Here is a 12,960-nt window from a genome sequence, read left to right on the forward strand (position 1 = left end):
ATATTTCCCTTTAAAAATAACATAAGTTTAGATGCAATAAAGTTCGACTTGCCCAATTTGAATTGAGAAGTGTCACCAAATATAATTCATTTGATTAAATTAGAAACTTTATATCAACATTATTACGTTAGCATTCTATATAGCCAATTAAAAGGTTTTTATAGTCGCTTTTGGACAAAATTCATTATACATTTCCATAACGTAAGTTTAGAGGCTATAAATTCGACTTCCCCAATTTTGAATTCAAAAGTGGCAGCAAATATAATTTATTTAATTATATTAGCAACTTTTTATCAACTTTATTACGTTTTCATTATTTATAACTAACTAACATGTTTTTCTAGACGTTTTTGGATGAAATTCATTCTATATTTCTCTTTAAAAATAACATAAGTTTAGATGCAATAAAGTTCGACTTGCCCAATTTGAATTGAGAAGTGTCACCAAATATAATTCATTCGATTAAATTAGCAACTTTATATTAACCTTATTACGTTCTCATTCTATATAGCCAATTAAAAGGTTTTTATAGACGCTTTTGGACGAAATTCATTATACATTTCGATCACGTAAGTTTAGATGCTTTAAATTCGACTTCCCCAATTTTGATTTCAAAAGGGGCACCAAATATAATTTATTTGATTAGATTAGCAACTTTTTATCAACTTTATTACGTTTTCATTATTTATAACTAACTAACAGGTTTTTCGAGAAGCTTTTGGATGAAATTCATTGTATATTTCCCTTTAAAAATAACATAAGTTTAGATGCAATAAAGTTCGACTTGCCCAATTTGAATTGAGAAGTGTCACCAAATATAATTCATTTGATTAAATTAGCAACTTTATATCAACATTATTACGTTAGCATTCTATATAGCCAATTAAAAGGTTTTTATAGACGCTTTTGGACGAAATTCATTATACATTTCCATAACGAAAAGTTTAGGGGCTATAAATTCGACTTCCCCAATTTTGAATTCAAAAGTGGCAGCAAATATAATTTATTTAATTATATTAGCAACTTTTTATCAACTTTATTACGTTTTCATTATTTATAACTAACTAACAGGTTTTTCTAGACGCTTTTGGATGAAATTCATTCTATATTTCTCTTTAAAAATAACATAAGTTTAGATGCAATAAAGTTCAGCTTGCCCAATTTGAATTGAGAAGTGTCACCAAATATAATTCATTCGATTAAACTAGCAACTTTATATCAACCTTATTACGTTCTCATTCTATATAGCCAATTAAAAGGTTTTTATAGACGCTTTTGGACGAAATTCATTATACATTTCGATAACGTAACTTTAGATGCTTTAAATTCGACTTCCCCAATTTTGAATTCAAAAGTGGCACCAAATATAATTTATTTGATTAGATTAGCAACTTTTTATCAACTTTATTACGTTTTCATTATTTATAACTAACTAACAGGTTTTTTGAGAAGCTTTTGGATGAAATTCATTGTATATTTCTCTTTAAAAATAACATAAGTTTAGATGCAATAAAGTTCGACTTACCAAATTTGAATTGAGAAGTGTCACCAAAGATAATTCATTTGATTAAATTAGCAACTTTATATCAACATTATTACGTTCTCATTCTATATAGCCAATTAAAAGGTTTTTATAGACGCTTTTGGACGAAATTCATTATACATTTCGATAACGTAAGTTTAGATAAATTCGACTTCCCCAATTTTGAATTCAAAAGTGGCACCAAATATAATTTATTTGATTATATTAGCAACTTTTTATCAACTTTATTACGTTTTCATTATTTATAACTAACTAACAGGTTTTTCGAGAAGCTTTTGGATGAAATTCATTGTATATTTCCCTTTAAAAATAACATAAGTTTAGATGCAACAAAGTTCGACTTGCCCAATTTGAATTGAGAAGTGTCACCAAATATAATTCATTTGATTAAATTAGCAACTTTATATCGACATTATTACGTTAGCATTCTATATAGCCAATTAAAAGGTACTTATAGACGCTTTTGGACGAAATTCATTATACATTTCGATAACGTAAGTTTAGAGGCTATAAATTCGACTTCCCCAATTTTGAAATTCAAAAGTGGCAGAAAATATAATTTATTTGATTATATTAGCAACTTTTTATCAACTTTATTACGTTGACATTATTTTTAACTAGCAGGTTTTTCTAGACGCTTTTGGATGATATTCATTCTATATTTCTCTTTAAAAATAACATAAGTTTAGATGCAATAAAGTTCGACTTGCCCAATTTGAATTGAGTAGTGTCACCAAAGATAATTAATTTGATTAAATTAACAACTTTATATCAACCTTATTACGTTCTCATTCTATATAGCCAATTAAAAGGTTTTTATAGAAGCTTTTGGACGAAATTCATTATACATTTCGATAACGTAAGTTTAGATCCTTTAAATTCGACTTCCCCAATTTTGAATTCAAAAGTGGCACCAAATATAATTTATTTGATTATATTAGCAACTTTTTATCAACTTTATTAGGTTTTCATTATTTATAACTAACTAACAGGTTTTTCGAGAAGCTTTTGGATGAAATTCATTGTATATTTCCCTTTAAAAATAACATAAGTTTAGATGCAATAAAGTTCGACTTGCCCAATTTGAATTGAGAAGTGTCACCAAATATAATTCATTTGATTAAATTAGCAACTTTATATCAACATTATTACGTTAGCATTCTATATAGCCAATTAAAAGGTTTTTATAGACTCTTTTGGACGAAATTCATTATACATTTCCATAACGTAAGTTTAGAGGCTATAAATTCGACTTCACCAATTTTGAATTCAAAAGTGGCAGCAAATATAATTTATTTAATTATATTAGCAACTTTTTATCAACTTTATTACGTTTTCATTATTTATAACTAACTAACAGGTTTTTCTAGACGCTTTTGGATGAAATTCATTCTATATTTCTCTTTAAAAATAACATAAGTTTAGATGCAATAAAGTTCGGCTTGCCCAATTTGAATTGAGAAGTGTCACCAAATATAATTCATTCGATTAAACTAGCAACTTTATATCAACCTTATTACGTTCTCATTCTATATAGCCAATTAAAAGGTTTTTATAGACGCTTTTGGACGAAATTCATTATACATTTCGATAACGTAAGTTTAGATGCTTTAAATTCGACTTCCCCAACTTTTAATTCAAAAGTGGCACCAAATATAATTTATTTGATTAGATTAGCAACTTTTTATCAACTTTATTACATTTTCATTATTTATAACTAACTAACAGGTTTTTCGAGAAGCTTTTTGATGAAATTCATTGTATATTTCTCTTTAAAAATAACATAAGTTTAGATGCAATAAAGTTCGACTTACCAAATTTGAATTGAGAAGTGTCACCAAAGATAATTCATTTGATTAAATTAGCAACTTTATATCAACATTATTACGTTCTCATTCTATATAGCCAATTAAAAGGTTTTTATAGACGCTTTTGGACGAAATTCATTATACATTTCGATAACGTAAGTTTAGATAAATTCGACTTCCCCAATTTTGAATTCAAAAGTGGCACCAAATATAATTTATTTGATTATATTAGCAACTTTTTATCAACTTTATTACGTTTTCATTATTTATAACTAACTAACAGGTTTTTCGAGAAGCTTTTGGATGAAATTCATTGTATATTTCCCTTTAAAAATAACATAAGTTTAGATGCAACAAAGTTCGACTTGCCCAATTTGAATTGAGAAGTGTCACCAAATATAATTCATTTGATTAAATTAGCAACTTTATATCGACATTATTACGTTAGCATTCTATATAGCCAATTAAAAGGTACTTATAGACGCTTTTGGACGAAATTCATTATACATTTCGATAACGTAAGTTTAGAGGCTATAAATTCGACTTCCCCAATTTTGAAATTCAAAAGTGGCAGAAAATATAATTTATTTGATTATATTAGCAACTTTTTATCAACTTTATTACGTTGACATTATTTTTAACTAGCAGGTTTTTCTAGACGCTTTTGGATGATATTCATTCTATATTTCTCTTTAAAAATAACATAAGTTTAGATGCAATAAAGTTCGACTTGCCCAATTTGAATTGAGTAGTGTCACCAAAGATAATTAATTTGATTAAATTAACAACTTTATATCAACCTTATTACGTTCTCATTCTATATAGCCAATTAAAAGGTTTTTATAGAAGCTTTTGGACGAAATTCATTATACATTTCGATAACGTAAGTTTAGATCCTTTAAATTCGACTTCCCCAATTTTGAATTCAAAAGTGGCACCAAATATAATTTATTTGATTATATTAGCAACTTTTTATCAACTTTATTAGGTTTTCATTATTTATAACTAACTAACAGGTTTTTCGAGAAGCTTTTGGATGAAATTCATTGTATATTTCCCTTTAAAAATAACATAAGTTTAGATGCAATAAAGTTCGACTTGCCCAATTTGAATTGAGAAGTGTCACCAAATATAATTCATTTGATTAAATTAGCAACTTTATATCAACATTATTACGTTAGCATTCTATATAGCCAATTAAAAGGTTTTTATAGACTCTTTTGGACGAAATTCATTATACATTTCCATAACGTAAGTTTAGAGGCTATAAATTCGACTTCACCAATTTTGAATTCAAAAGTGGCAGCAAATATAATTTATTTAATTATATTAGCAACTTTTTATCAACTTTATTACGTTTTCATTATTTATAACTAACTAACAGGTTTTTCTAGACGCTTTTGGATGAAATTCATTCTATATTTCTCTTTAAAAATAACATAAGTTTAGATGCAATAAAGTTCGGCTTGCCCAATTTGAATTGAGAAGTGTCACCAAATATAATTCATTCGATTAAACTAGCAACTTTATATCAACCTTATTACGTTCTCATTCTATATAGCCAATTAAAAGGTTTTTATAGACGCTTTTGGACGAAATTCATTATACATTTCGATAACGTAAGTTTAGATGCTTTAAATTCGACTTCCCCAACTTTTAATTCAAAAGTGGCACCAAATATAATTTATTTGATTAGATTAGCAACTTTTTATCAACTTTATTACATTTTCATTATTTATAACTAACTAACAGGTTTTTCGAGAAGCTTTTTGATGAAATTCATTGTATATTTCTCTTTAAAAATAACATAAGTTTAGATGCAATAAAGTTCGACTTACCAAATTTGAATTGAGAAGTGTCACCAAATATAATTCATTTGATTAAATTAGCAACTTTATATCAACATTATTACGTTCTCATTCTATATAGCCAATTAAAAGGTTTTTATAGACGCTTTTGGACGAAATTCATTATACATTTCGATAACGTAAGTTTAGATAAATTCGACTTCCCCAATTTTGAATTCAAAAGTGGCACCAAATATAATTTATTTGATTATATTAGCAACTTTTTATCAACTTTATTACGTTTTCATTATTTATAACTAACTAACAGGTTTTTCGAGAAGCTTTTGGATGAAATTCATTGTATATTTCCCTTTAAAAATAACATAAGTTTAGATGCAATAAAGTTCGACTTGCCCAATTTGAATTGAGAAGTGTCACCAAATATAATTCATTTGATTAAATTAGCAACTTTATATCGACATTATTACGTTAGCATTCTATATAGCCAATTAAAAGGTATTTATAGACGCTTTTGTACGAAATTCATTATACATTTCGATAACGTAAGTTTGGAGGCTATAAATTCGACTTCCCCAATTTTGAAATTCAAAAGTGGCAGAAAATATAATTTATTTGATTATATTAGCAACTTTTTATCAACTTTATTACGTTGACATTATTTATAACTAACAGGTTTTTCTAGACGCTTTTGGATGATATTCATTCTATATTTCTCTTTGAAAATAACATAAGTTTAGACGCAATAAAGTTCGACTTGCCCAATTTGAATTGAGTAGTGTCACCAAAGATAATTAATTTGATTAAATTAACAACTTTATATCAACCTTATTACGTTCTCATTCTATATAGCTAATTAAAAGGTTTTTATAGAAGCTTTTGGACGAAATTCATTATACATTTCGATAACGTAAGTTTAGATCCTTTAAATTCGACTTCCCCAATTTTGAATTCAAAAGTGGCACCAAATATAATTTATTTGATTATATTAGCAACTTTTTATCAACTTTATTAGGTTTTCATTATTTATAACTAACCAACAGGTTTTTCGAGAAGCTTTTGGATGAAATTCATTGTATATTTCCCTTTAAAAATAACATAAGTTTAGATGCAATAAAGTTCGACTTGCCCAATTTGAATTGAGAAGTGTCACCAAATATAATTCATTTGATTAAATTAGCAACTTCATATCGACATTATTACGTTAGCATTCTATATAGCCAATTAAAAGGTATTTATAGACGCTTTTGGACGAAATTCATTATACATTTCGATAACGTAAGTTTAGAGGCTATAAATTCGACTTCCCCAATTTTGAAATTCAAAAGTGGCAGAAAATATAGTTTATTTGATTATATTAGCAACTTTTTATCAACTTTATTACGTTGACATTATTTATAACTAACAGGTTTTTCTAGACGCTTTTGGATGATATTCATTCTATATTTCTCTTTGAAAATAACATAAGTTTAGATGCAATAAAGTTCGACTTGCCCAATTTGAATTGAGTAGTGTCACCAAAGATAATTAATTTGATTAAATTAACAACTTTATATCAACCTTATTACGTTCTCATTCTATATAGCCAATTAAAAGGTTTTTATAGAAGCTTTTGGACGAAATTCATTATACATTTCGATAACGTAAGTTTAGATCCTTTAAATTCGACTTCCCCAATTTTGAATTCAAAAGTGGCACCAAATATAATTTATTTGATTATATTAGCAACTTTTTATCAACTTTATTAGGTTTTCATTATTTATAACTAACTAACAGGTTTTTCGAGAAGCTTTTGGATGAAATTCATTGTATATTTCCCTTTAAAAATAACATAAGTTTAGATGCAATAAAGTTCGACTTGCCCAATTTGAATTGAGAAGTGTCACCAAATATAATTCATTTGATTAAATTAGCAACTTTATATCAACATTATTACGTTAGCATTCTATATAGCCAATTAAAAGGTTTTTATAGACGCTTTTGGACGAAGTTCATTATACATTTCCATAACGTAAGTTTAGAGGCTATAAATTCGACTTCCCCAATTTTGAATTCAAAAGTGGCAGCAAATATAATTTATTTAATTATATTAGCAACTTTTTATCAACTTTATTACGTTTTCATTATTTATAAGTAACTAACAAGTTTTTCTAGACGCTCTTGGATGAAATTCATTCTATATTTCTCTTTAAAAATAACATAAGTTTAGATGCAATAAAGTTCGGCTTGCCCAATTTGAATTGAGAAGTGTCACCAAATATAATTCATTCGATTAAACTAGCAACTTTATATCAACCTTATTACGTTCTCATTCTATATAGCCAATTAAAAGGTTTTTATAGACGCTTTTGGACGAAATTCATTATACATTTCGATAACGTAAGTTTAGATGCTTTAAATTCGACTTCCCCAATTTTGAATTCAAAAGTGGCACCAAATATAATTTATTTGATTAGATTAGCAACTTTTTATCAACTTTATTACATTTTCATTATTTATAACTAACTAACAGGTTTTTCGAGAAGCTTTTTGATGAAATTCATTGTATATTTCTCTTTAAAAATAATATAAGTTTAGATGCAATAAAGTTCGACTTACCAAATTTGAATTGAGAAGTGTCACCAAATATAATTCATTTGATTAAATTAGCAACTTTATATCAACATTATTACGTTCTCATTCTATATAGCCAATTAAAAGGTTTTTATAGACGCTTTTGGACGAAATTCATTATACATTTCGATAACGTAAGTTTAGATAAATTCGACTTCCCCAATTTTGAATTCAAAAGTGGCACCAAATATAATTTATTTGATTATATTAGCAACTTTTTATCAACTTTATTACGTTTTCATTATTTATAACTAACTAACAGGTTTTTCGAGAAGCTTTTGGATGAAATTCATTGTATATTTCCCTTTAAAAATAACATAAGTTTAGATGCAATAAAGTTCGACTTGCCCAATTTGAATTGAGAAGTGTCACCAAATAAAATTCATTTGATTAAATTAGCAACTTTATATCGACATTATTACGTTAGCATTCTATATAGCCAATTAAAAGGTATTTATAGACGCTTTTGGACGAAATTCATTATACATTTCGATAACGTAAGTTTAGAGGCTATAAATTCGACTTCCCCAATTTTGAAATTCAAAAGTGGCAGAAAATATAATTTATTTGATTATATTAGCATCTTTTTATCAACTTTATTACGTTGACATTATTTATAACTAACAGGTTTTTCTAGACGCTTTTGGATGATATTCATTCTATATTTCTCTTTGAAAATAACATAAGTTTAGATGCAATAAAGTTCGACTTGCCCAATTTGAATTGAGTAGTGTCACCAAAGATAATTAATTTGATTAAATTAACAACTTTATATCAACCTTATTACGTTCTCATTCTATATAGCTAATTAAAAGGTTTTTATAGAAGCTTTTGGACGAAATTCATTATACATTTCGATAACGTAAGTTTAGATCCTTTAAATTCGACTTCCCCAATTTTTAATTCAAAAGTGGCACCAAATATAATTTATTTGATTATATTAGCAACTTTTTATCAACTTTATTAGGTTTTCATTATTTATAACTAACTAACAGGTTTTTCGAGAAGCTTTTGGATGAAATTCATTGTATATTTCCCTTTAAAAATAACATAAGTTTAGATGCAATAAAGTTCGACTTGCCCAATTTGAATTGAGAAGTGTCACCAAATATAATTCATTTGATTAAATTAGCAACTTTATATCGACATTATTACGTTAGCATTCTATATAGCCAATTAAATTTTTATCAACTTTATTACGTTGACATTATCAACTTTATTACGTAAGTTTAGAGGCTATAAATTCGACTTCCCAAATTTTGAATTCAAAAGTGGCAGCAAATATAATTTATTTGATTATATTAGCAACTTTTTATCAACTTTATTACGTTGTCATTATTTATAACTAACTAACAGGTTTTTCTAGACGCTTTTGGATGAAATTCATTCTATATTTCTCTTTAAAAATAACAGAAGTTTAGATGCAATTAAGTTCGACTTGCCCAATTTGAATTGAGAAGTGTCACCAAATATAATTCATTTGATTAAATTATCAACTTTTTATCAACATTATTACGTTCTCATTCTATATACCCAATTAAAAGGTTTTTATAGACGCTTTTGGACGAATTTCATTATACATTTCGATAACGTAAGTTTAGAGGTTATAAATTCGGCTTCCCCAATTTTGTATTCAAAAGTCGCACCAAATATAATTTATTTGATTATATTAGCAATTTTTTATCAACTTTATTATGTTTTCATTATTTATAACTACCTAATAGGTTTTTCTAGACGCTTTTGGATGAAATTCATTGTATATTTCTCTTTAAAAATAACATAAGTTTAGATGCAATAAAGTTCGACTTGCCCAATTTGAATTGAGAAGTGTCACAAAATATAATTCATTTGATTAAATTAGCAGCTTTATATCAACATTATTACGTTCTCATTCTATATAGCCAATTAAAAGGTTTTTATAGATGCTTTTGGACGAAATTCATTATACATTTCGATAACGTAAGTTTAGAGGCTATAAATTCGACTTCCCCAATTTTGAATTCAAAAGAGGCACCAAATATAATTTATTTGATTATATTAGCAACTTTTTATCAACTTTATTACGTTTTCATTATTTATAACTAACTAATAGGTTTTTCGAGAAGCTTTTGGATGAAATTCATTGTATATTTCTCTTTAAAAAGAACATAAGTTTAGATGCAATAAAGTTCGACTTGCTCAATTTCAATTGAGAAATGTCACCAAATATAATTCATTTGATTAAATTAGCAACTTTATATCAACATTATTACGTTATCATTCTATATAGCCAATTAAAAGGTTTTTATAGACGCTTTTGGACGAAATTCATTATACATTTCGATAACGTAAGTTTAGAGGCTATAAATTCGACTTCCCCAATTTTGAATTCAAAAGAGGCACCAAATATAATTTATTTGATTATATTAGCAACTTTTTATCAACTTTATTACGTTTTCATTATTTATAACTAACTAACAGGTTTTTCGAGAAGCTTTTGGATGAAATTCATTGTATATTTCTCTTTAAAAAGAACATAAGTTTAGATGCAATAAAGTTCGACTTGCTCAATTTCAATTGAGAAATGTCACCAAATATAATTCATTTGATTAAATTAGCAACTTTATATCAACATTATTACGTTATCATTCTATATAGCCAATTAAAAGGTTTTTATAGACGCTTTTGGACGAAATTCATTATACATTTCGATAACGTAAGTTTAGATGCTTTAAATTCGACTTCCCCAATTTTGAATTCAAAATTGGTACCAAATATAATTTATTTGATTATATTAGCAACTTTTTATCAACTTTATTACGTTGTCATTATTTATAACTAACTAACAGGTTTTTCTAGACGCTTTTTGATGAAATTCGTTCTATATTTCTCTTTGAAAATAACATAAGTTTAGATGCAACAAAGTTCGACTTGCCCAATTTGAATTGAGAAGCGTCACAAAATATAATTCATTTGATTAAATTAGCCACTTTATATCAACATTATTACGTTCTCATTCTATATAGCCACTTAAAAGGTTTTTATAGACGCTTTTGGACGAAATTCATTATATATTTCGATAACGTAATTTTAGAGGCTATAAATTCAACTTCCCCAATTTTGAATTCAAAAGTGTCACCAAATATAATTTATTTGATTATATTAGCAACTTTTTATCAACTTTATTACGTTGTCATTATTTATAACTAACTAACAGGTTTTTCTAGACGCTTTTGGTTAAATTCATTCTATATTTCTCTTTAAAAATAACATAAGTTTAGATGCAATAAAGTTCGACTTACCCAATTTGAATTGAGAAGTGTCACCAAATATAATTCATTTGATTAAATTAGCAAGTTTATATCAACATTATTAAGTTCTCATTCTATATAGCCAATTAAAAGGTTTTTATAGACGCTTTTGGATGAAATTCATTATACATTTCGATAACGTAAGTTTAGATGCTATAAATTCGACTTCGCCAATTTTGATTTCAAAAGTGGCACCAAATATAATTTATTTGATTATATTAGCAACTTTTTATCAACTTTATTAAGTTGTCATTATTTATAACTAACTAACAGGTTTTTCTAGACGCTTTTTGATTAAATTCATTATATATTTCTCTTTGAAAATAACGTAAGTTTAGATGCAATAAAGTTCGACTTGCTCACTTTGAATTGAGAAGTGTCACCAAATATAATTCATTTGATTAAATGAGCAACTTTATATCAACATTATTACGTTCTCATTCTATATAGCCAATTAAAAGGTTTTATAGACGCTTTTGGACGAAATTCATTATACATTTCGATAACGTAATTTTAGAGGCTATAAATTCGACTTCCTCAATTTTGAATTCAAAAGTGGCAGCAAATATAATTTATTTGATTATATTATCAACTTTTTATCGACTTTATTACGTTGTCATTATTTATAACTAACTAATAGGTTTTTCTAGACGCTTTTGGATGAAATTCATTCTATATTTCTCTTTAAAAATAACATAAGTTTAGATGCAATAAAGTTCGACTTGCCCAATTTGAATTGAGAAGTGTCACCAAGTATAATTCATTTGATTAAATTAGCAACTTTATATCAACATTATTACGTTCTCATTCTATATAGCCAATTAAAAGGTTTTTATAGACGCTTTTGGACGAAATTCATTATACATTTCGATAACGTAAGTTTAGATGCTTTAAATTCGACTTCCCCAATTTTGAATTCAAAAGTGGTACCAAATATAAGTTATTTGATTATATTAGCAACTTTTTATCAACTTTATTACGTTTTCATTGTTTATAACTAACTAACAGGTTTTTCTAGACGCGTTTTGATGAAATTCATTCTATTTATCTCTTTGAAAATAACATAAGTTTAGATGCAATAAAGTTCGACTTGCCCAATTTGAATTGAGAAGTGTCACAAAATATAATTCATTTGATTAAATTAGCAACTTTATATCAACATTATTACGTTCTCATTTCTATATAGCCACTTAAAAGGTTTTTATAGACGCTTTTGGACGAAATTCATTATACATTTCGATAACGTAAGTTTAGAGGCTATAAATTCGACTTCCCCAATTTTGAATTCAAAATTGGCACCAAATATAATTTATTTGATTATATTAGCAACTTTATATCAACTTTATTACGTTTTCATTATTTATAACTAACTAATAGATTTTTCTAGACGCTTTTGGACGAAATTCATTATACATTTCGATAACGTAAGTTTAGATGCTTTAAATTCGACTTCCCCAATTTTGAATTCAAAAGTGGCACCAAATATAATTTATTTGATTATATTAGCAACTTTTTATCAACTTTATTACGTTTTCATTATTTATAACTAACTAATAGGTTTTTCGAGAAGCTTTTGGATGAAATTCATTGTATATTTCTCTTTAAAAAGAACATAAGTTTAGATGCAATAAAGTTCGACTTGCTTAATTTCAATTGAGAAATGTCACCAAATATAATTCATTTGATTAAATTAGCAACTTTATATCAACATTATTACGTTATCATTCTATATAGCCAATTAATAGGTTTTTATAGACGCTTTTGGACGAAATTCATTATACATTTCGATAACGTAAGTTTAGAGGCTATAAATTCGACTTCCCCAATTTTGAATTCAAAAGAGGCACCAAATATAATTTATTTGATTATATTAGCAACTTTTTATCAACTTTATTACGTTT

The sequence above is a fragment of the Lactuca virosa genome, chromosome 3, assembly GCF_052849685.1.
Source record: "Lactuca virosa cultivar CGN04683 chromosome 3, Lactuca_virosa_CGN04683_v6, whole genome shotgun sequence".
NCBI classification, from domain to species: domain Eukaryota; kingdom Viridiplantae; phylum Streptophyta; class Magnoliopsida; order Asterales; family Asteraceae; genus Lactuca; species Lactuca virosa.